At 33.5% G+C, this 26744-nt stretch overlaps 1 long non-coding RNA gene across 1 annotated transcript in view; it reads right to left on the reverse strand.

The window, feature by feature from the left end:
* LOC127732156 (uncharacterized) overlaps positions 1-26744 on the reverse strand; it is a 47452-nt gene that overhangs the window by 13384 nt on the left and 7324 nt on the right. Inside the window, exon 2 of the long non-coding RNA XR_007996086.1 lies at positions 9684-9781. This is a non-coding gene — a long non-coding RNA (uncharacterized LOC127732156). The remainder of the gene's footprint in view (positions 1-9683; positions 9782-26744) is intronic.

The following is a 26744-nucleotide window of genomic DNA, read 5'->3' on the forward strand; positions in this document are numbered from 1 at the left end:
CAAAATTTCCTTAAAATTACCAATTCAGGGGCAGCAACCCAACAACAGGTTGTCAGATTTGTCTGAAAATTTCAGGGCAGATAGATCTTGACCTGATAATCAGTTTTACCCTATGTCAGATTTCCTCTAAATGCTTTGGTTTCAGAGATATAAGCCAAAATCTACATTTTACCCCTATGTTCTATTTTTAGCCATGGCGGCCATCCTTGGTTGGTTGGCGGGGTCATCGGACACATTTTATAAACTAGATACCCTAATGATGATTGTGGCCAAGTTTAGTTAAATTTGGCCCAGTGGTTTCAGAGGAGAAGATTTTTGTAAAAAGCTAACGACGACGGACGACGACGACGACGACGGACGACGGACGCCAAGTGATGAGAAAAGCTCACTTGACCCTTCGGGTCAGGTGAGCTAAAAATGTAGGTCTGGCAAAAATTTGATGGGTCTGACAAAACTTGCTACCCTGTACATGCTGTAGGCCCCAATGTCTGACAGAAAAAAAAACTGTTTGCATCTCTGCCAAATATAGTAGACCTATTGCATACAGTATAAGAAAAACAGACCAAAACACAAAAACTTAACTATAACCACTGAACCATGAAAATGAGGTCAAGGTCAGATGACACCTGCCAGTTGGACATGTACACCTTACAGTCCTTAGTGTTTCCCCTATCACACAAAAAGGGCATGGTAAATTAATTGAAAAAGGGCATCTAGAGCGCACAAAAATGTATAAAAAGGGCACCTACAGTGTATGGAAAATTAACAAAAGGGCACCTACAGTGTGCTGAAAACAAGAAAGGCAATAAATTGTCAAACTGCATTGGTAAAGTATGGACTGGCAGTTGTTGATGGAATCAGAACTCAAGATAGCAAGTGTATTGTTTCAAAATAATATTGTATATGTATCTTTAAATAAAGATGAAAATCAGCATTATTTCGGGTAAGAGCAAGGGACCAAGGATGTATGTATATTACTAGCTATACATCTTTGTCAGACTTTGAAGGATTAAGGCATAAATTTACTAGGCAGTAATTACATGATTTGATTGATGTGGCACTTAAATATGAAGATTAGGATATAAGATCTGAAAATCTAGTTCAAAATTTCACTTCAATTTGTTTCAGGGGACAGTCCTGATCAACAAAAGTTGAGCCCCTTTTTTTTTAAACCAGGATTCACAGTATAAATGAACTTGTAAAACTTTGTAAGACTATTACACTGCATAATCAATATCCTTATAAAACGTTTAAATCGATATTTAGAATTCATTTCTATAAAGTTGGAACCAAGGAATTGTACAAATTCTTATTGGAACGATTCTAATAACTGTAAATTGTAAACTAATCGAGAATTGATCACGTTTACTTTCGATTTACAAATGAAATGTAAACGGGAAGTGACAAGTAGATAATAAATTCAGAATGAATCCGGATTCATTTACGGATTGGTTCGTTTTTAAAAACTAGAGGCTCTAAAGAGCCTGTGTCGCTCACCTTGGTCTATGTGCATATTAAACAAAGGACATAGATGGATTCATGACAAAATTGTGTTTTGGTGATGGTGATGTGTTTGTAGATCTTCCTTTACTGAACATTCTTGCTGCTTACAATTATCTCTATCTATAATGAACTTGGCCCAGTAGTTACAGTGGAAAATATTTTGTAAAAACTTACAAAAATTTACAAAATTTATGAAAATTGTAAAAAATTGAATATAAAGGGCAATAACTCCTTAAGGGGTCAATTGACAATTTTGGTCATGTTGACTTATTTGTAGATCTTACTTTGCTGTACATTATTGCTGTTTACAGTTTATCTCTATCTATAATAATATTCAAGATAATAACCAAAAGCTGCAAAATTTTCTTAAAATTACCAATTCAGGGGCAGCAACCCAACAACGTGTTGCCTGATTGGTCTGAAAATTTCAGGGCAGATAGATCTTGACCTAATGAACAATTTGATCCTCGTCAGATTTGCTCTAAATGCTTTGGTTTCAGAGATATGAGCCAAAAACTGCATTTTACCCTATGTACTATTTTTTAGCCATGTCGGCCATCTTGGTTCGCGGGCGAGGTCATCGGACACATTTTTTAAACTAGATACCCAAATGATGATTGTGGACAAGTTTGGTTAAATTTGTCTTAGTAGTTTCAGAGGAGAAGATTTTTGTAAAAGATTACAAAAATTTACGAAAAATGGTTAAAAATTGACAATAAACGGCAATAACTCCTTAAGGGGTCAACTGACCATTTTGGTCAATTGACTTATTTGTAGATCTTACTTTGCTGAACATTATTGCTGTTTACAGTTTATCTCTATCTATAATAATATTCAAGATAATAACCAAAAACGGCAAAATTTCCTTTAAATTACCAATTCAAGGGCAGCAACCCAACAACGCATTGTCCGATTCATCTGAAAATTTCAGGGCAGATAGATCTTGACCTGATAAACAATTTAACCTCTATCAGATTTGCTCTAAATGCTTTGGTTTCAGAGATATAAGCCAAAATCTACATTTTACCCCTATGTTCTATTTTTAGCCATGGCGGCCATCTTGGTTGGTTGGCTGGGTCATCCGACACATTTTTTAAACTAGATACCCCAATGATGATTGTGGCCAAGTTTGGTTAGATTTGGCCAAGTAGTTTCAGAGGAGTAGATTTTTGTAAAAGATTACAAAAATTTATGAAAAATGGTTAAAAATTGACTATAAAGGGCAATAACTCCTTAAGGGGTCAACTGACCATTTTGGTCAAGTTGACTTATTTGTAGATCTTACTTTGCTGAACATTATTGCTGTTTACAGTTTATCTCTATCTATAATAATATTCAAGATAATAACCAAAAACGGAAAAATTTCCATTAAATTACCAATTCAGGGGCAGCAACCCAACAAAGGGTTGTCCGATTCATCTGAAAATTTCAAGGCGGATAGATCTTGACCTGATAAACAATTTTACCTTGGTCAGATTTGCTCTAAATGCTTTGGTTTCAGAGATATAAGCCAAAATCTACATTTTACCCCTATGTTCTATTTTTAGCAATGGCGACCATCTTGGTAGGTTAGCGGAATCATCGGACACATTTTTTAAACTAGATACTTGAATGATGATTGTGTTTAAGTTTGGGTGCATTTGGCCCAGTAGTTTCAGAGGAGAAGATTTTTGTAAAAGTTTACGGACGACGGACGACGGACGCAAAGTGATGAGAAAAGCTCACTTGACCTTTCAGGTCAGGTGAGCTAAAAAACAGAAAATTATAATTTTTTGAATTTAATTTGCTTAGTAAGAACTATATTTGTCTCTCTCATTTATTTTAAACTAAATTTATTTTGTATTTTACGTTTTAGTGTCTATAAATTCATACGAATACTTTCACGCATGCGCAGTATATCGTAAACAGTAAAGGAATGACTCGTGATTACTTTTCTGAACGCTTTGAATAAAGTGCTATCTTTTTTAATCGAAATTGAACGTTTTATACCAAAGATCATGAAAATACGATCATTTGACGAAACTATGACAAACAAACTGCAAATTGTGATCGTTTTAGAAATATTGAAATTAAAAAGCGAACTGTCCGGGGGAAAACAATTTTGTTCAAATGACGAAACTACGACAAACAAACTGCAAATTGTGGTCATTGGCCTTGAGAAATATTGAAATTAAAATGCAGACTGACTGATTTTACTGGGGAAAATTATTATGGTGGTCAATTATGAGGTTTATTAATAATTAACGGATTAATGACCCATCCGATGGCGATAAGCGGATTAACTATAATCACAACTTTATAACACCTGTTGTTAATGTTAATAAGCTGAGGGTCATAAACTTGTCAGAAACATGAAGACAGGAAGAAAGGGCATTTATTTTTGAGACAATGGAGTCATCCGAAGAAGTGAAAAAAGGGCATGGTGTCATTTAGTAAGACAAAAAAAAGGCCATACACTTAATATGCTAGACCTATTGCTTCTAGTATCTGAGATATGGACTTGACCACCAAAACTTAACCTTGTTCACTGATCCATGAAACGAGGTCGAGGTCAAGTGAAAACTGTCTGACGGGCATGAGGTCCTTGCAAGGTACGCACATAATAAATATAGTTATCCTATTACTCATAATAAGAGAGAAATTCACATTAAAAAAATCTTAACTTTTTTTTCAAGTAGTCACTGAACCATAAAAATGAGGTCAAGGACAATGTACATGTGACAGATGGAAACTTTGTAACATAAGGCATCTATATACAAAGTATGAAGCATCCAGGTCTTCCACCTTCTAAAATATAAAGCTTTTAAGAAGTTAGCTAATGTCGCCGCCGTAGCCACCGCCGGATCACTATCCCTATGTCGAGCTTTCTGCGACAAAAGTCGCAGGCTCGACAAAAACAGACCAAAACACAAAAACTTAACATTGATCAATGAACCATGAGGTCAAAGTTGGATGACACCGGCTAGACAGACATGTACCCGCTGCATTTGTTTGCACCTGTCCTAAGTCAGGAACCTGATGTTCAGTAGTTGTCGTTTGCTGATGTGGTTCATAAGTGTTTCTCTTTCTCGTTTTTTATATAGATTAGACCGTTGGTTTTCCCATTTGAATGGTTTTACACTAGTCATTTTTGGGGCCCTTTATAGCTTACTGTTCGGTGTGAGCCAAGGCTCCGTGTTGAAGACCGTACTTAGACCTATAATGGTTTTTCTTTTACAAATTGTGACTTGGATGGAGAGTTGTCTCATTAGCACTCATACCACATCTTTTTATATCTATGTACACCTTACAATTATTTCATACACCAAATATAGTTGATCTATTGCTTATAGTACTTGAAAAACAGACCAAAACACAAAAAATTAACAATGACCAATGAATCGTGAAAATGAGGTCAAGGTCAGACAAAACCTGCCAGTCTGACATGTACCCCTTACAATCATTCCATATACCACATATAGTTAACCTACTGCTTGTAGTATCGATCTGAGAAAGGGACCTGATCACGTAACTTTAACCTTGATCACTGATCCATGAATTGAAGTCAGGGTCAGTCGAACCCTATCTGTTCGACATGTAGACGTTGCAAGGAACCCATATACCAAAGATCCTATTATTCATTTTAAGTGAGAAATTGACATGACAAAAAAACTGTAAATATTTTTCAAGCAGTCACTGAACCATGAAAATGAGGTCAAGGACAAGGGGCATATGACAGACGGAAACTTCATAACACAAGGTATCTGCATACAAGGTATGAAGCATCCATACAGGTCTTCTACCTTCTGAAATATAAAGCTTTATACAAATAGTTTACGCCAACGCTGCCAGATAGTAATCTCTATGTCTGGCATACTGCAACTTTCGTCACAGGCGAGAAAAAAATGGTAAAAATTGTCATTTAGGTGGTACATAACACTATAGGGAGATAACTCTGTAAAAATCAGCTAAACGTTTAAATCACGTACTCTGTTTGTTAAGGAAATATTAAGCTTCTCAATGATCAAAATTAGTGCTTGTCAAACTGCTATATATCCAATGAAATTTTTCCGATAAAGTGTGTGGTTCAAGTTTTTTGAAATTTTTATATTTTTGTACTTAAAATTCAATTTTCCATTTAATCAATGTTCCAAAGGGACATAACTGTTTTAAAAATAATTGATCGGCACTGATTTTCGAACTAAAGAAAGACATTGCTGATACAAACCTATGATACAAGTTTCATAAAATTCTGGCAAGAATTGTACACATGAGAGTGCTAACGATGCAATTTTCCAAATTATTACTGTTTTCAAGGGATAACTCCTTTAAAAATAATTGATCAGCACTGATTTTCGATCTTGTCCAAGACATTGCCAATATTAACCTATGATATAAAAATCTGGCAAGAATTGTACAAATGAGAGCACTAACGATGCAATTTTCAATATAATTAATGTTTCCAAGGAGCATAACTCATTTAAAAATAATTAATAACCTATGATATAAGTTTCATAAAAATTTGGCAAGAATATATTGCACAAATGAGAATGCTAACAATACAATTTTCCATATAATTAATATTTCCATAACTCTTTTAAAAAATAGATCGGCACTGATTTTTGTTGAGCCTTCGACTTTTGTCGAAAAGCGAGACATAGCAATCCTACATTCCGTCGTCAGCGGCGGCGGCGTCCACAAATATTCACTCTGTGGTTAAAGTTTTTGAAAATTTAATAACTTTCTCAAACTATCCTGGATTTCTACCAAACTTGGACAGAAGCTTGTTTATGATCATAAGATAATATTCACAAGTAAATTTTGTAAAAAAAAAAATCTTTTTATTCCGTATTTTACTTATAAATGGACTTAGTTTTTCTGCCAGGAAACATTACATTCACTGTGGTTAAAGTTTTTGAAATTTTAATAACTTTCTTAAACTATCCTGGATTTCTACCAAACTTGGACAGAAGCTTGTTTATGATCATAAGATAATATTCAAAAGTAAATTTTGTAAAAAAAAAAGTCCATTTTTTCCGTATTTTACTTATAAATGGACTTAAGTTTTTCTGCCAGGAAACATTACATTCACTCTGTGGTTAAAGTTTTTGAAATTTTAATAACTTACTTAAACTATCCTGGATTTCTACCAAACTTGGAAAGAAGCTTGTTTATGATCGTAAGATAGTATCCAGAAGTAAATTTTGTAAAAAAAAAAATCCATTTTTTCCGTATTTTACTTATAAATGGACTTAGTTTTTCTGCCAGTTAACATTACATTCACTCTGTGGTTAAAGTTTTTAAAATTCTAACAACTTTCTTAAACTATCTTGGATTTGTACCAGACTTGGACAGAAGCTTGTTTATGATTAAAAGCTAGTATCTAGAAGGAAATTTTGTTAAAATTTTGTTCCATTTTTTCTGTATTTTACTTATAAATGGACTTAGTTTTTCTTCCAGTTAACATTACATACAGTCTGCAGTTTAAGTTTTTAAAACATTTATTAGATTCATAAACCAGCCTGGATTTTTACCAAACTTGGGCAGAAGCTACTTACAATCAAAGTATAGTATAGAGAGAGGAATATTTTTATTATTTTTTTTCCTTATTTTTGTTGAGCCTGCGATTAACAGCAAAAGTAGGCGAGACACTGGGTTCCGCGGAACCCTTACAAATTTTTAAACTAGTATAAGACATTGCTGATATAAACCTATGATATATATGTTTCATAAAAATCTGGCAAGAATTGTACATGTGAGAGCGCTAAGAAGAATGGATGGACCCTTGGTATTTCTATATCCCCTGCAACGCGTGATATTTGAACTGAAAACATAAATGTTTCTATTTCAGATTGACAATTTTTTTTTTAATTTGCCTTTCCTTGATCATATGACAATTAAGATAACATGTTCCTATAATGGTTTACTTTTATAAATTTTGACTTGGATGGAGAGTTGTCTGATTGGCAGTCATACCACATCTTCTTATATCTATATACATGATATATTGTCTATTTTCAAAGACCATTTTGACATGCATGGATTTTTCTAGCATTCCACGGGGTCCGGTATTCGGACCCATTCCCAATGGCAAAAACCCTACATTTTTCCCAATTTTGGGAGCAAAATTCCCAAATGATCTCAAAATTCATTTTCATCTTTATTACTCATGACAGCGATGTTTATTTTCTTCAATCGCTAGCTTTATGCCAAAAATAGCCAACAAGTGATGTGTAAATCCGAGTAAAAACATATCTGATTGACAAAAACAACATCAACAACAATGGCTGACATAAACCAGAAATGTAGACAATTACAATACTGGATCAGTTTCTGGGAACGGATAAGACTAATTCTGGGTTTGCCGATCTAATACAATAAATGAATATAAAAAAATCCAAGCAGGTCACACAATACAGCTATGAAATATAAACACTAGAATTGAAAACAAAAAGATATATGAACATGATGAAAAAGAAAGAAGAAACAGGAAATATTTTATACAGAAACTCAATTATTTTTAGTTCACAAATTTTCATGTCAAAATCCAATAAAATGTGACATTACTTTTCTTTATCAAAGAAAAATGTTGATATTAGATGATTTTATAATGTAAACATATAACTACAGATCCAAGAGGTAATTTCTTCTCAATTTTGAAGGGCCAGTAAAAATCTGGAAGAGCAAGTGAATTTCAAAAAGTGTTATCTTGCTTGGCCTGTAAAAAACATCTTACATGTACATATATCCCTGAATTATTTATTATATTAACCATGTTAACTGTAACTGTCTTTGAAGATAAAAAAAGGCGATAAATTTTAATCACACGTGTGCTTTAAGAACTCATCATTTTGATACTAAAATAATCTTGAGTGCCTTGTTGTGAAATTTAAAAACAAAAAGAACAGAAAATGAAATTATAAATTGCAATCATGTAGTTTCTTACTTTATTTTCACAAAAAAATATCATTTTTAATGAACTAAACACAATAAAACTCACATCTGGTATATTTGTTGTTTTCCCAATTTCACTGAAAATCGCGTAAAAAAATTCCCAAAACTGGCCAGGGTCCTTTTTCCCAAAATACCCAGAAAAACCCCTGACATGTTTCATTGATTGGTTACTATCTCATTGACATATACCTCACAATTTTTTTTTTCATTTAGCACAAGTTCAATGCTTAAGTTCAACCAATCTATATTTGTAGGAATATAATTTTGTAATTATTCTTTGGTTTTTTTTTTCTTGTTTAATGTTACCGTATTTAGAATGAAATAAACTGTTGTTAACACAGAGATACATGTATGTCTCGCCTTTTTGTTATTTTGATAGTAAAATGGAAATGTTGAATTTAAAATAGCAATACTTTAACAAGTTCTGCAAAATATTCAAAGTCAATGAACCATGACTGAAGGTACAGGTCCAAATATGATGTGCTAATGCTAAATATATGCATACCAAATATCATTGATCTACCATTAGTGGTTCTCCCTAAACTAACCTAATCACAAACTAATACATGTAAACAAAGCAAAAGTTTCAAAGTCAATAGTCCAGGACTAAGGGGTCGGGCAAAATAATCACCATGGAAATGAGATGTGCCAATGCTTATACAGCTGCATACCAAATTTCATTGACCTACCACTTGTGGTCCTCATAAACTGACCTAATTATCACAAACTAATACATGTAAACTATGCAAACATTTTTAAGTCAATTGACCATTACTGAGGGGGCAGGCCCAAAAAATCTTAGTGTTAATGTGTACCAATGCTAATACAACTGCACACCAAATATCATTGACCTACCACTAGTAGTTCCCCATAAACTGACATAATCACAAACTAATACATGTTAACTATGCAAAAGTTTCGAAGTCAATAGAACATAACTGAGGGGGCAGGGCCAAATAATCTTCATGGAAATGAGATTTGCCAATGCTAATACAACTGCATACCAAATATCATTAACCTCCCACTAGTGGTTCCCCATTAAACTGACCTAATCACAAACTAATACATTGTTGACACCTCCACTGGAAACAGCATACCTATGTCTCACTTTTTGACTCTGTCAAGACATAAACTATATCATGTATATGTTAATTATCTTTACTTTTAGAGTTTAGACACTCTTACATTTCAAACAAATTTCAGTAGTAAATGGTCCTACATATAGATCACATATAATGTACACTTACCTATAATAGCAACTAGACTGGACAAGGATTACATTGACTAGACAGTTATCTAATTGACTGGACAAGGATCTAATATATACCAATAACAGATGTTCAATCTAGAAATATAAATGTTTCTTTTTCAAGTAGATATAATAATAATAGCATGTTATAAAGACAATGATCTATTGTTGAATACCATTCTGACCTCTATCATTGATTGATTGCTGTCTGTTTGACAAATGACTTTTAGATAATTTTCAAACATTTGCTATAAAATGATGAAACATGTATGTTCGCTTAGTTGATCTACAAAATTTTACAATCCTTATATGCATCTTTAGGCTCAGCAGTTTTGAAAAGACGAGTCTAGATAGATTTTCACGAGTTCATGACTCATTGATGGCCTTATTGAGAACACTGTCTCCCATCTTTCATTCATACAACTGATTTTTTAGTTAACAACTATTTTTATATAGAATTTATATTGTATGATTGCATTGTTTTATTAGTTTTGTAAGTAGGTCATGTATGTTATTTTTGTTTAAAAGTTGCTGAATGAAAAATGTAAATCCTGTTAAAAAAGAATTAAAAAGCACTGGTGCATACCTGCCAACCTCTGAAACCTTCAAAGAGGGAGATCTCCCCCTCAGCTAAGACAGCTGAGGAGGAGATTTTGCGCGAACGACATTTTCAAGTGAAAAATATGACCTGTTTATTTATTCATTTACAAAACACAAATAAGAGTAAATAGATATACTTTATTTCTTCAATCATGGCTATATCCTATAAAAGGTGTGTTCGTTTGTTTTTTTACTATTTCATTATCTTTGACATTTATGTCCCTTCAGGCCAGCATACCTCAAAGATAAGTTTGTTTCAAGTGATCATCTTTAGTGTAAAGGAAGGTGCATTATATGTATGAACAGTCACATTTCGATCATCAGAGTGAAATACATCTCTTATAGGCATAGATCTATTAAATGATTTTCAAAATATAATTATATTTTTTGTCCTAAGGTCTTCAAAATCATTAGATTACCATCCTTCTATGATTCTTTGTTCAATTTGCATTTAATTTATATTCTTTAACCAATTCACATTATTTTAAGAAGGGTAACTTAAAACAGGATTACACAGGGGAAGTAACCCGAAATTTCTTTGAAGTGTTTTCAAATATACAAAGCTTGAGGTATAAGTCGTTAATTATCGTTAATTAGTATTATGTTTGACACCCAAGCTGTCATGTGAAGCCATTTAATTTTCACATGAACTGCGATTTACAGGTAAAAAATACCCTCATCAGTGACACAAAAACGTTATGAATGTTGACTGGTCAATTCAAGGTAAAATATCCAAAAGCGGGAGATTCGATACTCCCACGCGGGAGGGGAGCAGAAAGCGGGAGATTTCCGAAATTTCGTCATTTGAGCGGGAGTCTCCCACTCAAAACGGGAGGGTTGGCAGGTATGCTGGTGTAAATAAACCAGCAAGTTCTTGATTATCTCCCCTTTTATAATTTTAACATAAAATTTACATGTACAAATGTACATTGTAGTTCATTTAATAAACTGGGGTATTTACAACTGAACCTTGTTATACATACCGGTATCCTTTAAAATACACAAAAAACAGCTGTTTTCTTGATAAATATTAAAAATCACTTAAATACATGTATAATTAAAAATATAACACTTTATTACGTGACTTAAATGCATGTTTCTTCATAGTTAATTTATTTGAAATAATTTAGATTTCTTCACGCTTAATTTGTTTTCTTGTCACTAAATTAGTCTTCTTGTCGTTTTTTTTATTAAAAACAAGAGTGCACACACTAAAATGTCTCGCCTGCTTTACAAACCATGATTGATTTTATGCTGATATTCCTAAAGATAATGTTTAACTACAAGTATCACATAAACCTTAAATTATCAATGATCCATCAGGAGTGAGGAATTGCTATGCACGACTCATACATTTGAACAACCGGACAAGTAAATTTTTTGAACTAGGTTGCCCGTGGACAAGTAAAAAAAATACACTGGACAAAATTCAATTTAATAAAAAATATAGAAATATTTTCACAACATATTAAGATGTACTACTTCATGTAAAAGAAACCAATGACCAACATGTGAAAAATATATTTTTAAATCAAAACTTCACAATACATGAAAAATATATATTTAAATCAAAACTTCAATGTTCATGTAGACAAGTATTGAAAAACAGGGAATTAGATTGATAACCAGAATAATAACCTGTTGACACAGGTAAATGTCTCACCTGTATGCATAACATTCACAAAAAGACAATCTGGTAAACAGGCGAGACAAAAATTTTAAGTATGAGAGTCTAGGTCTCATACACATTGCTTTATTTTTCTCCATTGACCCAAGATCATTGTTTAGATTTTATCTGCCATCTAACGGAAGTGTTATTTAAATTTTTTCATGATTGAGTTTTATCGAGTTGAATAAATACCTGATAAAAACAACTTAACTGGGTAATCAAGACAAAAGGAACGAAAATAACGAAGACGAAATGAAGAAAAATAAAAACAAAAAACATAGGCGGAGAAAGAGATGGAAAACGGCAATGGGAATTCCACAAATGGGGCATACAAAATTTACCAGGGTCTACGGTGAAGAAAAAAAAAAAGGGATTAAATTTGAAAGACAGGGAATATGGGGAAAAAAGGGATTAAATTCAAAAGACAGGGAACATGGGGAAAAATGAATCCAGACATTGTGGCGTACACAAACTTCACTTGCTCTCCAGTGAAGAAACATCAGAAATTAAAATTAAATTGTTTCACAATTTGTAGGAAACACCAACAACTTGCTGATCAAAGACTTACTCATTTGTTGACAAATTAATAGATAAAAGGGACATTTTGGTGGCCCATCAATATTCTGCAAAAAACCAAGCTTGTCAGATGAAAAATAAAGTAAACAAGAATGTGTCCATAGAACACGGATGCCCCACTCGCACTATCATTTTCTATGTTCAGTGGACCGTGAATTTGGGATCAAAACTCTAATTTGGCATTAAAATTAGAAAGATCATATCATAGGGAACATGTGTACTAAGTTTCAAGTTGATTGGACTTTAACTTCATCAAAAACTACCTTGACCAAAAACTTTAACCTGAAGTAGGACAGACAGACGAACGGACCCACAGACCGAAAAACATAATGCCCCTCTACTATCATAGGTGGGGCATAAAAATAACATGTTGGGGAAAGGGAAAACATAAATTGCCTTCCTGTTTTTTGTTTAGTTGTTTTGCTTTTGGGTTTGGGTTTCTTTAATGTTAACCTCATACACATAAACAAATATCACAAACACCATTTATATTGCATTGTATGGTATCGGGTCCGTTCGCCCTGGGACCGTTCGCCCCTAGTTCGTTCTCCCATAGAGTCCATTCGCCCTGGGTTCGTTCTACCTACTTTTATTAAAACAATATTAATACTAAGGGTATTAAAATTGAATACACTTATTTAGATATTTATATGGTATAAATTTTTCAAAATTCATGAAAACACATGAAAATATTTAAAAGTTCATGGCTTGTTTCGGAGCATTAATTGTTCATTATAATAATTCTCACTGATCATGCTGATTGTTGTAATAATTGTCTTTAATGGATTAATCATTAAAAACAACATTTTGTTTTGATAAACTAGTCAGCTTGGAAGGAGTAAAAACAATGATGTATTAATTGTAAAACATGAAAAGGATTAATAATAAAATTGAGAATGGAAATAGGGAATGTGTCAAAGAGACAACAACCCGACCAAACAGCAGAAAACAGCCGACGGCCACCAATGGGTCTTCAACACACCCGGAGGCGGGCTTCAGCTGGCCCCTAAACAAAAGGTGTACTAGTTCAATGAAAATGGACGTCACACTAAACTCCAAAACATATAAATGAACTATAAACTGTTATCACAGAGAAATGTTGAAACTAAAATGGCAATACTTAACAAGTTAGGCTAATATTCAAAGTCAATGAACCATGACTGAGAGACATGGCTAAACCATCTCCATGTAAATGAGATGCGCCAATGCTAATACAACTGCATACCAAATATCATTGACTTATTATAAGTTGTTCCCTTTAAACAAACCTAAACACTAACATTAACTTGTAAACTATGTAAAAGTTTCAAAGTCAATGAACCATGAAGAGGGGGTGGAGCTATATAATCTCCATGGAAACAATACTTACAAATGCCAATAAATTTGCATACCAAATATCATTGACTTAACATTAGCAGTTCATCTTAAACTGATCTTATCACAAACTAATACATGTGAACTAAGCAAAAGTTTCAAAGTCAATAGGCCATGACTGAGGGGATGGGGCCAAATATTCTCCATTGAAATGAGATGTGCTAATGCTTATAAAACTGAGTACCAATTAACATTGGCCTACCACTAATGGTTCCCCTTGAACTGACCTAATCACAAACTAATACATTACTTGTTAACTAAGCAAAATTTTCAAAGTCAATTGACCATGACTAAGGGGGCTGAGTCAAATAATCTCCATGGAAATGAGACATACCAATGCTTATACAACTGCATACCAAATATCATTGGCCTACCACTAATGGTTCCTCATAAACTGACCTAATCACAAACTAATACATGTAAAATAAGCAAAAGTTTCAAAGTCAATAGACCATAACTGAGGGGGCAGGGCCAAATAATCTCCATGGAAATGAGATGTGCCAATGCTAATACAACTGTATACCAAATATCATTGACCAACCACTAATTGTTCCCCATAAACTGACCTAATCACAAACTAATACATATAAAATAAGCAAAAGTTTCAAAGTCAATAGACCATGACTGAGGGGGCAGGTCCAAATAATCTCCATGGAAATGAGATGTGCCAATGCTAATACAACTGTATACCAAATATCATTGACCTACAACTTGTGGTTCACCATGAACTAGACCTAATCACAAACTAATACATTGTTGACGCCGCCGACGCCGGAAACAGCATACCTATGTCTCGCTTATTGACTCCGTCAAGCGAGACAAAAATTAAAAAACAGACAAGACTAACAAAGGCCACTCAGAGGCTTCTGACTTGGGACAGGCGCAAAAATGCGGTGGGGTTAAACATGTTTTGTGAGATCTCAACCCTCCCCCTATACTTATAAGTTCATTTATTATTATACTGCATAGATTGACTGGCAAGAATTATTAAAACTATTAACAAATATCAATAAAGATAAGTACATTGTATTCCAGTACTCTACTATGCAAATCCGAGGTAAATAATTTTTTGGTTGCAACTATACAAAAATTCTGCGAATTTTTTAACAAACAAACCACATTTTTGCACCTGTCCCAAGTCAGGAGCCTCTGGCCTTTGTTAGTCTTGTATGATTTTTAAGTTTAGTTCATTTATATGTTTTGGAGTTTAGTATGACGTCCATTTTCACTGAAATAGAACACATTTTTGTTTAGGGGCCAGCTGAAGCCCACCTCCGGAAGCGGAATTTTCTAGCTGTGTTGAAGTCCCATTGGTGGCCTTCTGCTGTTTTCTGCTCTTTGGTCGGTTTGTTGTCTATTTGACACATTCCCCATTTCCATTCTCAATTTTTTTTTAACATACTCTGTTTAATAATAAACATTATCATGATTATGCAACTTGACAACAATAAAAATCAGGGTGAATGGACTCTGGGCAAACAGGTATTAGGGCGAACGTGAATCAGGGCGAACTGACCTGGACTCACATTGTGTACAACAAAACAGTTTTAAGAATCATACAGGCTTACAGTAGAATACTTCAATATTTATTGGGAAATTCAGGGCAAGTAACTTTTTTTTCGGAAACTTAATTAACTTGCCAAGGGATAAGTGCTCACAACATTTCAACAAATTTTTGCCTATAATCGCTTACGTCCACTTTACTTGAACTTTGGTGGATAGTTGTCTCATTGGCAATCATACCTCATCTCCTTATTTTTATATTATATGTAACACAAAAACATTAACATTGACCAATGAAAAATGAAAGTGAGGTTATGGTCAGATGATACCTACCAGACAGACAGGTATACCTTACAATCATTCCAGGCACCAAATATAGTCGACCTATTGCTATCATTGAGAAGCATCCCTACCGGTAATATGTACCCTTAAGTGGTGGGGACAAAGGTCAAATTCTTCTTATTTCCATTTTATTCTACGTTTTGCTGACAAGTACAGTTGGAAAGCAGGTCACGGTTTGACCCCAAGTCTATCAGCAACAATAGAGTCACGTGACCGTGAAAATTCAGTAAAACTACGGATTAGACAAACCTCACTTTTACTCACTAAAATACCACTGTCATGGTAAAAACTTATTGATCAAAATAATCTTGAATATACTTAGTTTAAACTCGTCAAAACTTACACATCAACTCAAAGTCCTTTATTCTTTATTTTATCTTCAAACTTGAAGTTTGTGTGAAAATTGCCAAGGCTCCTGATCGAAAAATCTAAATATTTTCGAGGAAACTAAAAATGATGGGCTGAATTTAAATTTAATAAAGCATCTCATTAAGACAAACACTCGATATGAATATCTAGGCAATACAGTTTTGGATACGCAAACGTCAAGTTATGTTCAACACGAAGCAGTGGTTTTTTTGCCGATTTGTGCAAGTGGTTATCTCCCCTTGATATCACCAGTCAAAAATAAAAACCCACCAAAATGAATAAAAAGGAGTTTATTTTACAAAAATCAAGAAGAAAATAAAAGAAAGTCGATTAACAACTATGTTATTATAATATTAAGAAGAGATACTTCCCTACTTTTCAGAGAAGGATTACAGGTAAAAATTAAAAGACAAAAAATTGGTAAAAATTAGATCTAGAAACCTAGCTGAATTGATATAAATTAGCTCTGGCTGATGAAATTTACTTTCAGTTTGCAATTTTTATAATGGGATATGGGATCACTCCTAATGGATTTTTTTTAACTACTGCTAGCAATGTTTAATGCAATAAAACATACTGTATACAATTTAAATATAAAAAAAATAGTACTGACCATTTATATTTTATATTTTAATAAAGTGGGACCAAGAGTCAAAATTTAGTTTCTTCAAAGTAAAAAAGCCTTTTAACTCAAGTCTATGTTTCTTAGTTGAACAGTACAGTACTGCCTAGAAAATATCCTACAGAAAAAGGAAAAGTTTACCAAAAAAATGACAAAAATTCTGTAAAAAAATAATGCTTAAAATTATAAGTGAAAGTGACATAATTTTGAATTTTAAAATCATTATTATTGTAAAATTCAGCTATTTGATTAGCTTTCACAGTAGCCTTTGTTCAATTTCTCAGGGTATTTTATAGATTATGAAAGTAAAACTTTTTGAAAAAAAAATGCCTTAAATGGGGCTAATCTTCTCTTCAGGTTGCTGTATCTGCTGCTTTACATATTTATAAACAAAGTATTGTATATTTTACCTGAATAATTAGATATTAATCTCAGAAATGAAAGTTGGTATGACAAATCTTGTGCATTTTACTTTAATAATAATCAATGATGATTAAATTTGACAAGAATTCGCCATTTGAATAAATTCAATTTTGTAAGAACACCTTTATAAATTAATTTTTTGTTTGACTAGAAAAGCTAGTGTTTGCTCTTAATAATGTAGCTTACAGTCTTACTTAGTAAAGAGATAATTAATAAGCAAGGTTTTTAACTTATAAAATATAAATATAATTAACTGACCTTCATTTCCTTTTTCATATGTTTTTTCCTCCAGAAATTTTCTTTGCAATGCATTTTCTATTGCTATTTTGTGCTTTTGTTTATCCATAGGCCACCATTAATTTGTCATATTTGCTTCCAGTATAAATGAAATTTTCTTAGACCTATAGTTTCAAACGCCATAAAGAAGAACTTTGTTTGTTGTTTCACTTGTCCAATGTGTAAATTTTCACTATGCACATGACCCTGACCCATATTTTGTAAACGTTATATGACGTATGTTGAAAAAGAAAACAATGTCACCGTCAATTTGTGTAGGGGATCAAAAAGGGTTTTAATTACTTTAAAATGGAGGTATCGTATGGAATTGATAAAAACAACAATTCTTAATCACAATTTCATTCATATCTATAATAAATCAGTATTTTAGAGTACTTTGGAAACAGGTACAATGAAAAGAAGTTGAACTTTACTGTAGAAACGCAGCCAAAACAGGGTTCAAATTGACATGACTGGTGGTCACCAAAATTGATGTATACTAGTAAAAAATGATGGCTTCAAAATTGTGTAGAAATTTGAAATAGTTTACCCGGTTTCATTTAAGATTATTACCATTCTCTTCCGTATTCGGATACGCAAACGTCAAGTTATGAAAAATCGATGTTTTTGGCGAACAAAAAAGATGGCTGAAATTTTTAAGAACGGACAGGATAAAGAAATAGCAATAACAAGCTATTTTTGATAATGTTTGTATGACGTATTGAATCTATATTGGGTGCAAAACCTACAGATTTTAAAATTCAATTATAATAAAAGCATGACAAGTTGAAATAAATACTTTAAACGTCAATCCTTTAGCCGATTGATTTGGCGGACTTTTTGACGTCACAGACGACTGTAGCGACACCTAATTAATTCCCCCTGCTATTGTTGCTGATAGAGCTTGACGACAACGGACGTTTCCAAGGACTTGCTTTCCAACTGAGTAAAGTGATGTGATACTAATTCCTAATAATGTAGCTACTAATTAGGGCTGATTATCATCCCTAATTTGCTTTCTCTCTCATCAAATCATCAGTATCTGTTCAAAGAAGCATGTGATGAATTCAAACTTGCTAAAACACATTTATCCTTCAACTATTCAACTGACATTTTCGTAGAACAAAGTTGTATCATATTTCAGCTTGAAGTTGAACAACTCTGTATTTTGAAATTAAATTTATTTTATTAAACTATTGTTTTGAGAGAAATTCATGTAAATAAAAAAGCGGATAAATTGTACTGCAAATAGTTTTTTACTGTACAGGGAATAGAATAGATACTTTTTTTTAATCATTGTTTCTTTGTGTCAGGGGAACCTATATCTGGTGGTGATGCTTCACACTGGCTTATAGTAAATGTACTTAAAAAACAGACCAAACCATAAAAACTTAAAATTTACCAATGAACCTTGAAAACAGGGCTCGACAATAACGCTTGTCCAATTGTCCCGTACCAGAGGAAAAAAAGGTTGGGCAAGTAAAAGCCACATCAAGCTTGTCCAACGGGACAAGTAAAAATCATTCTGTTGAAAATAAATTAAATCCAACTTTGATGATCAAAGTAATAAACAAAACAAAAACAAGAAAAGAAGATAAAAACAAATATTTATTTGACATAAAATTGAGAATGGAAATGGGTAATGTGTCAAAGAGACAACAACCCGACCATAGAACAGACAACAGCAGAAGGTCACCAACAGGTCTTCAATGCAGCGAGAAATTCCCGCACCCGGAGGCGTCCTTCAGCTGGCCCCTAAACAAATATATATACTAGTTCAGTGATAATGAACGCCATACTAAACTCCAAATTGTACACAAGAAACTAAAATTAAAAATAATACAAGACTAACAAAGGCTAGAGGCTCCTGACTTGGGACAGGCGCAAAAATGCGGCGGGGTTAAACATGTTTATGAGATCTCAACCCTCCCCCTATACCTCTAGCCAATGTAGAAAAGTAAACGCATAACAATGTTTACTTGCGATCGATAATTTAAAACTGGTTCTTTGTCAGATACTTTAAAAATAGATAAAAGCATAGGAAACCAGTCTTACCATGTAGATAAGGTAACAAGACAGTTCGGCACCGTCACAGAAACAAATGGCTTCATGTTTATTAGACAGTTCGGCATCGTTGGAGACATTTCGGGACCAAGACAAACCAGTACCTGTTTTCCTAGTTATACTCTTGCTTTATGATAAATATATGATAAATTTTTTGACCATAAAATTCATAAAATCATATTTGATCATATTTAGACAAAACAATATTTGATTGTGTTTGAATTAACATTTTGACATATTAAAAACAAAGCTGATTGTAGTAAGGCATTAATCATAATAATCAATATTTTATCAACTTAAATTGATGATTGATTGATTGTTGGTTGCTTAATGTCCAGTGGCAAATATTTCATGCATATTCAGGACGAGAACAAATTAACAATAAGTACAATAGGTAGGTTCTGTAAGAGGGGCGTCCGGGGTTAAGGTCGGAGAAATTTAGACTGCCACGGGAAATGAGGGTATATTGGATAGGGACAGAAATTTAGCCTTGCAACAGGTCACCTACGGACCCCTCAAAGAGTTGTTGCAAGGGTTCTTAACGTGCAAAGAGTGTGGCACTCTCTTTACACGAGGCATCAGATTTAACGTCCCTATTCTGACCAGGCATGGCTGCAAATCTGTACATCCCGCACAGCCAAACGGACGCCCCACTTTAGCAAGGGTTTTACTGCCGGTCGGAGGAAGACCAATGATGACCATACTTCTATTCCCCAGTCACCCTTGGGGGTTATCAACTTAAAAGACCAGGATACAAACCAAATGAGTGTAGACTGACAGGCCTACCACTCTGTGCCTTTTGTGCAGAGTCTGATGAGACTTTGGCATTGATGAAAACTAGAACCGAAGTCCTGTGACTAGACTGGACTAGATTCAGTTTTTCTGGGCTCATATTTTTTGAAAAAGGATATCAAGAGATATAAATCAAATTCTGTTCTATTGTTTTAATTCATGTTGTTCATTGAATCAACCTAAAATGCAAAAAAATATAAAGGTTTATTTTGGACAAGTTACAATTCCATTCGGACAAGTTAGTTTTGGTATGTACTTGTCCATTGGGCAAGTTGAAAAATAAGTTATTGTAGAGGCCTGGAAAATCAGGTCAAGGTCACTTGAATTCTGTATGACTGACATGTAGATGTTACAAGGAACCCATATATATATATACTTTATATAGTTATCCTATTACTCATAAGTGAGAAATTCACATGACAACAAAAACAATGATTTTTTATCAAGCAGTCGCTCAACCATGAAAATGAGGTCAAGGTCAATGGATATATGACAGATGGAAACTTCTTAACATAAGGTATCTGCATACAAGGTATGAAGTAAAATAGCAAAAATACCAAACTCCTGGTATCTCAAGGAAAATTCAAAACAGAAAGTCTTTATTATCAAATAGCAAAATCAAAAACTAAAATACATCCAGGTTTTGTCCTTCTGAAACGAAAAGCTTTAAACAAATAATTTATGCCGCCGCCACTGCCAGATAATAATACCTTTAGAAGTCTCGCATATTGCCACTTTTGTAGCAGGCCAGACAATAACAGCAAACATACTCAATAAAAGAGATGTGCCATTTTGTACACTTACATACATGTGAACCTCCCGACGGGAGTACAATAATCCCGTTTTCAGGGGTCTCCTCCCGACCTCCCGTTGAAGAGAAAAAAATCCTGTGTATGAAATTTTTCATGAATGAAAAATTTCTGCCCAACATATCATCTCAGACATCTGGTGTAACGACATTACCTGAAGTTATATTTTACCTGTAAATCAATTAACATGCATAATTATATGGCTTTACTTGTCAGCTTGGGTGTCACACATACTGGTAATCAACGATTTTTACCTCAGGCTAACTGCCGTTGTATAATAAAAACTTTGTGTATTTATTGGGTTATTTCCCTTGATTTAAAGGAAAGTAATGAAAATTTTTAAAAGAATATAAATAAAATATAAATTGAACAAATAATCATAAAAGGATGGTAATTAAATGATTTTAAATGGCTTAGGACAAATAAAAAAATATAAAAATTTGAAAATTATTTGAGGGTTCTATACTTCCTTTCAAGGCTTAAATTGAAATTTACATAATAACTATGACCCTTATTTCTAGATTGAATAAGTTTCTGAATATGCAAATAAAAACTATTATAAAAGATATGAAGTAAAAAATTTAAAGAACATACTAAAAAAAAAAGAATGTTAGATTGAACATGTAGAATATAAAATAGAGAAACTTTACAAGTACAAGGGTACTATAAACATAATACATTGGATGGAAAGTTGAAGAAAACACACTTTAAAAGACAATTTTTACAGCACACAGTTACATTTACGACCAAATTTATGTCGATTAAAAACCTCCTGATCTGAGTCCTAATCTCCAGACCAAAATTTCCCAATCTCCTGATCTGAGTTTCACAGTCCATCACATGTATGCACTTCACAAAGGAAAACATTGTTCACAATAATCATGGCTAATTGTTTTATTGCATTTAATAGAAAATGTTGATTTTGTGGTAAATGAAGCCAAGATTTTTATGGAAAATCCACAGACTTTATTACAGAGATTTTCATGAATATGAATAATATAAAAATAAGGAGATATGGTATGATTGCCAACGAGACAACTATCCACCAAAGTTCAAATGAAGTGGATGTAAGCAATTATAGGCAACCTTACCGCCTTCAACTAGGACAAAAATCCATACTGTATGGTCAGCTATAAAAGGCCCCAACATTAAAAATATGAAACAATTCAATTGAGAAAACTAACGGCCTAATTTACAAGAGTGCACACGCTGAAATGTCTCGCCTTCTTTACTAATCATTGATATTGTGTTGATAGTCCTAAATATAAAGCTTTCTTACAACTGTCACATAAACTTAACATTAACCAAGAAAACTAAACATTGACCAATGAACCATGGAAATGAGGTCAAGGTCAGATGAACCATGCCAGACAGGCATGTACAGCTAACAATTCTTCCATACAACAAATATAGTTGACCTATTGCTTATAGTTTAAGAAAAACAGACCAAAACACAAAAACTTAACACTGAGCAATGAACTGTGAAAATGAGGTCAAGGTCAAATAAAAACTGCGCTACTGACATAAAGATCATAAAATATTTCCATACACCAAATATAGTTGACCTGTTGCATATAGTATTAGAAAAAAAGACCAAAACTCAAAATCTTAACTTTGACCACTGAACCATGAAAATGAGGTCAAGGTGGAATGACACCTGCCAGCTAGACATATACACCTTACAATCATTCCATACACCAAATATAGTTGACCTATTGCTTAAAGTGTAAGAAAAACAGACCAAAACACAAAAACGTAACATAAGCAATGAACCATGAAAATGAGGTCAAGGTCAAATAAAACCTGCCAGACTGACATGTACATCATTAAATATTTCCATATGCCAAATATAGTTGACCTACTGCATACAGTATTAGAAAAACAGACCAAAACACAAAAACTAAACTATGACCACTGAACCATGAAAATGAGGTCAAGGTCAGATGACACCTGCCAGTTGGACATGTACCCCTTACTATCATTACATTCACCAAATATAGTAGACCTATTGCTTATAGTATCTCAGATATGGACTTGACCACGAAAACTTAACCTTGTTCACTGATCCATGAAATGAGGTCGAGGTCAAGTGAAAACTATCTGACGGGCATGAGGACCTTGCAAGGTACGCACATACCAAATATAGTTACCCTATTACTTATAATAAGAGAGAATTTAACATTCCAAAAAATCTTAACTTTTTTTTCAAGTAGTCGCTGAACCATGAAAATGAGGTCAAGGACATTGGACATGTGACTGACGGAAACTTCGTAACATGAGGCATCTATATACAAAGTATGAAGCATCCAGGTCTTCCACCTTCTAAAATATAAAGCTTTTAAGAAGTTAGCTAACGCCGCCGCCGGATCACTATCCCTATGTCGAGCTTTCTGCGACAAAAGTCGCAGGCTGGACAATAACAAAACCAAAAAGATTAAAAAAATAAATTACTCACTTTTGTTTGTCCATATTGTGCATAGGCGTTTGTTTACAAAAAAGTCCTCAAAAACCTTAACAATCTAATAAACATCCTGCTGAGAAAAGTTGAGCGCACCCTACAAGATGTACTTGAATAGGTCTATATTTTTCTTTTATGAGCTAATACCTTTATTTAAAACTAGCATTATCATTAGCACTGTAATTGTCAAATATAAGAGTACTAAGGGAAAGGCTCTGGATTTTCTATAACCTGATAACATATGAGGGTTGGGATTGGGTTTACTGAAAAGAGAATAATAGCAAAAAATGTAATGAATAGAGAAAACTTGGAAAATGGAGTAAAAAAATAAAGGATAGAGAATAATGCATTATGGGGTACAAAAGTATAAAGAATAACTGATGAAAATAAAAGAATCCATTAGGTATTAAAATACTGTTTACAGAAAAGAACTAATAATTTATGAACAAAAATCAAATACAGAAGAAATAATAGTAAAATTATTTTCATTAGAATTTTACAAAATAATCTATTTTTAAAGATAAAAAAATTACATGAAATTTAAAAGAATACAGAAATCAGTCTGTGCCTTTAACCACTAGCCCGGTGCCAGAGACTAGTTAAAATTCATTAGGGCAAGTGAAAATTTACAGAAATTTTGTTTTAACATATACATGTAGTAAAAACTTATGATTTTGGTGGTTTTGGCTAGTAGCTGAAAATTTTTTTGGCACAGACTGAGAAATTAAGGACTCCCCATTTAATTCAAACAAACAAGTACATCACCTTTAAGGGGAGACAACTCATATCATTAGATATGAAAACTTCTGTTCTTCTTAAAATTTTCCTACTACGTTAAATAGGTCGTAATATCAGATACATATACTGGGAAATTATGATAATTACATGTGTGTATTTCACTGCTGTTTGGAAGAACCAAGGATTTGTATTATAGTAAGATATACAAATCCTTGGAAAAACTATCCAGTATCCTATGTCTATCATCTATGACAACCTCGGACCAATATTTTCAAAATGCACGTCTTATTTTAACATACTTCTTTGTGTAGTCACAAAATCTTGAATACACCTTGGTGTATGTTTGACCAAAACTGTCTGTTATTGTCATTTCTGTCACAAGCCGTCAATCGTAACTGAAAACATATTTTGACATGGGGCGGGAAACTAATGCACATAATATACAACTCGTTTCAGGAATTGTTTCCGGAAATTTTTATGACAAGGTTGCAGACGCAGTGGCGGATCAAGGGGGACGCAGATGGCGTAAGCCGCCTTTTGATAAAAACATTTCTCATGTTTCTCACGATTTATATGATTTTTTAACATAAAAACGTTAAAAAAATTTCACATCAAAAGCTAACCAAACCTTTAAACAGACTTATTCGGAAAGGATATAGTTACGATACTGTAGTCAAGTCATTAAGGATTGCATATTTTGGTATTAATATTGATTCACTCATAGGGTCTTTGCATCGGAAATAAACACATTTATTCTAAACCCAGTTGTTGGCATGATATGGGTTTTTTTCTCCTCCTGTATTTTATGATGGTATGATACTAAACCCCTAACGGGAGGGATTGTACTTGATTTTCATATGATGAAGACATAATCTTTCAATCAGTTTAATTGAGGTCTGGAGCTGGCATGTCAGTAACTGCTAGTAGTCCTTTGATCATTTATGTATCATTGTCATTTTGCTTAGTTCCTTTTGTTACCTATTCTGACATCGGACTCGGACTTCTTTTAAACTGAGTTTTACTGTGCGTATTGCTATGTGTTTCTTTATTCTACATTTGCTAGAGGTATAGGGGGAGGGTTGAGATCTCACAAAACATGTTTAACCCCGCCGCATTTTTGCGCCTGTCCCGCCAAGTCAGGAGCCTCTGGCCTTTGTTAGTCTTGCATGTTTTTTTTAATTTTAGTTCATTTATATGTTTTGGAGTTTAGTGTGACGTCCATTTTCACTGAACAAGTACACATTTTATTTAGGGGCCAGCTGAGGACCACCTCCGGGTGCGGGATTTTCTCGCTGCGTTGAAGACCCATTGGTGGCCTTCTGCTGTTGTCTGCTCTTTGGTCGGGTTGTTGTCTCTTTGACATATTCCCCATTTCCATTCTCAATTTTATTGCTCTTAATTACCGCGGTACATATTCCGTTTTGCTAAAATAACGCTCTATAAACAAATCCTGGACCCGCACCTAAGTCTTGTATGTTGAATTATGTTAAACAGCTGATCTTCAAAAATAAAAATAAAATGCTTCATAGAAAATATTTTCCATTTACAAATCGTAATGTAGTAATATGATCATATGACCAGTCTTCTTGAAAGTATGAAATTTGTGCCTGACATCTGGCCAGGCAAATGAAAAATGTAGCCTGACCAAAACATTATTTGCTTTGCAGACATTTGTTCGTCAATCGGCAATACTTTATACAAATATCTTCGGAAGCCGTGGTATGGTTCACAGCGAGACACTGACTCTCCACCAGAGACCAAAATTACCAACTGAGATTGCTTTATAACACTGTTTTATAGTAATCTCAGATATGACGCAGAAGTTAGCAACTATAGGTCACCGATTGCCTTCAGTGATAAGCAAAACCCATACCGCGCAACAAGCTATAATAAAAGGCCCCGAATTGACAAATGTAAAACAATTCCAACCAGAAAACTAACGGCGGGCCTGATGTATGTTCAAAACAACTTGATCAACGAAAAACAAATATGATATATAACTGCAAAATAATAATTATTTGGGTTTTAATTTATTGATAACAAAATCAATATTTATACCGATTTAAATATATATTCCGTTTTCTGGAATTATGTCCCCCCCCCCCCCCCCCCCCTTTCAAAAATTATGGATTCGCCCTTAAGTCTCGTATATTGACCGTTCATGGTCTTATATGTTAAACAACTGATCCTTATAAAAATCAAATATAATGCTGCATAGAAATGTTTTGTCCGAAGATATGGTGGGTTAAGCCTGGTTTTATAGCTAGCGAAATCTCCCACTTGTATGACAGTTGTTTATAGTTCCGTTATATTGACAAAATTAGGTGAGCAACTCAAACAGACATAATAGGTTAATAACTTTGCATTATGAACAAAAGATGAAACAAAATTTTTAGTCTTTCACCCATGAATGACATTTTGATGATTGTTATATTGAGAGGTTT

Source organism: Mytilus californianus, unplaced genomic scaffold (assembly GCF_021869535.1).
Source record: "Mytilus californianus isolate M0D057914Y unplaced genomic scaffold, xbMytCali1.0.p SCAF_22, whole genome shotgun sequence".
Classification (NCBI taxonomy): domain Eukaryota; kingdom Metazoa; phylum Mollusca; class Bivalvia; order Mytilida; family Mytilidae; genus Mytilus; species Mytilus californianus.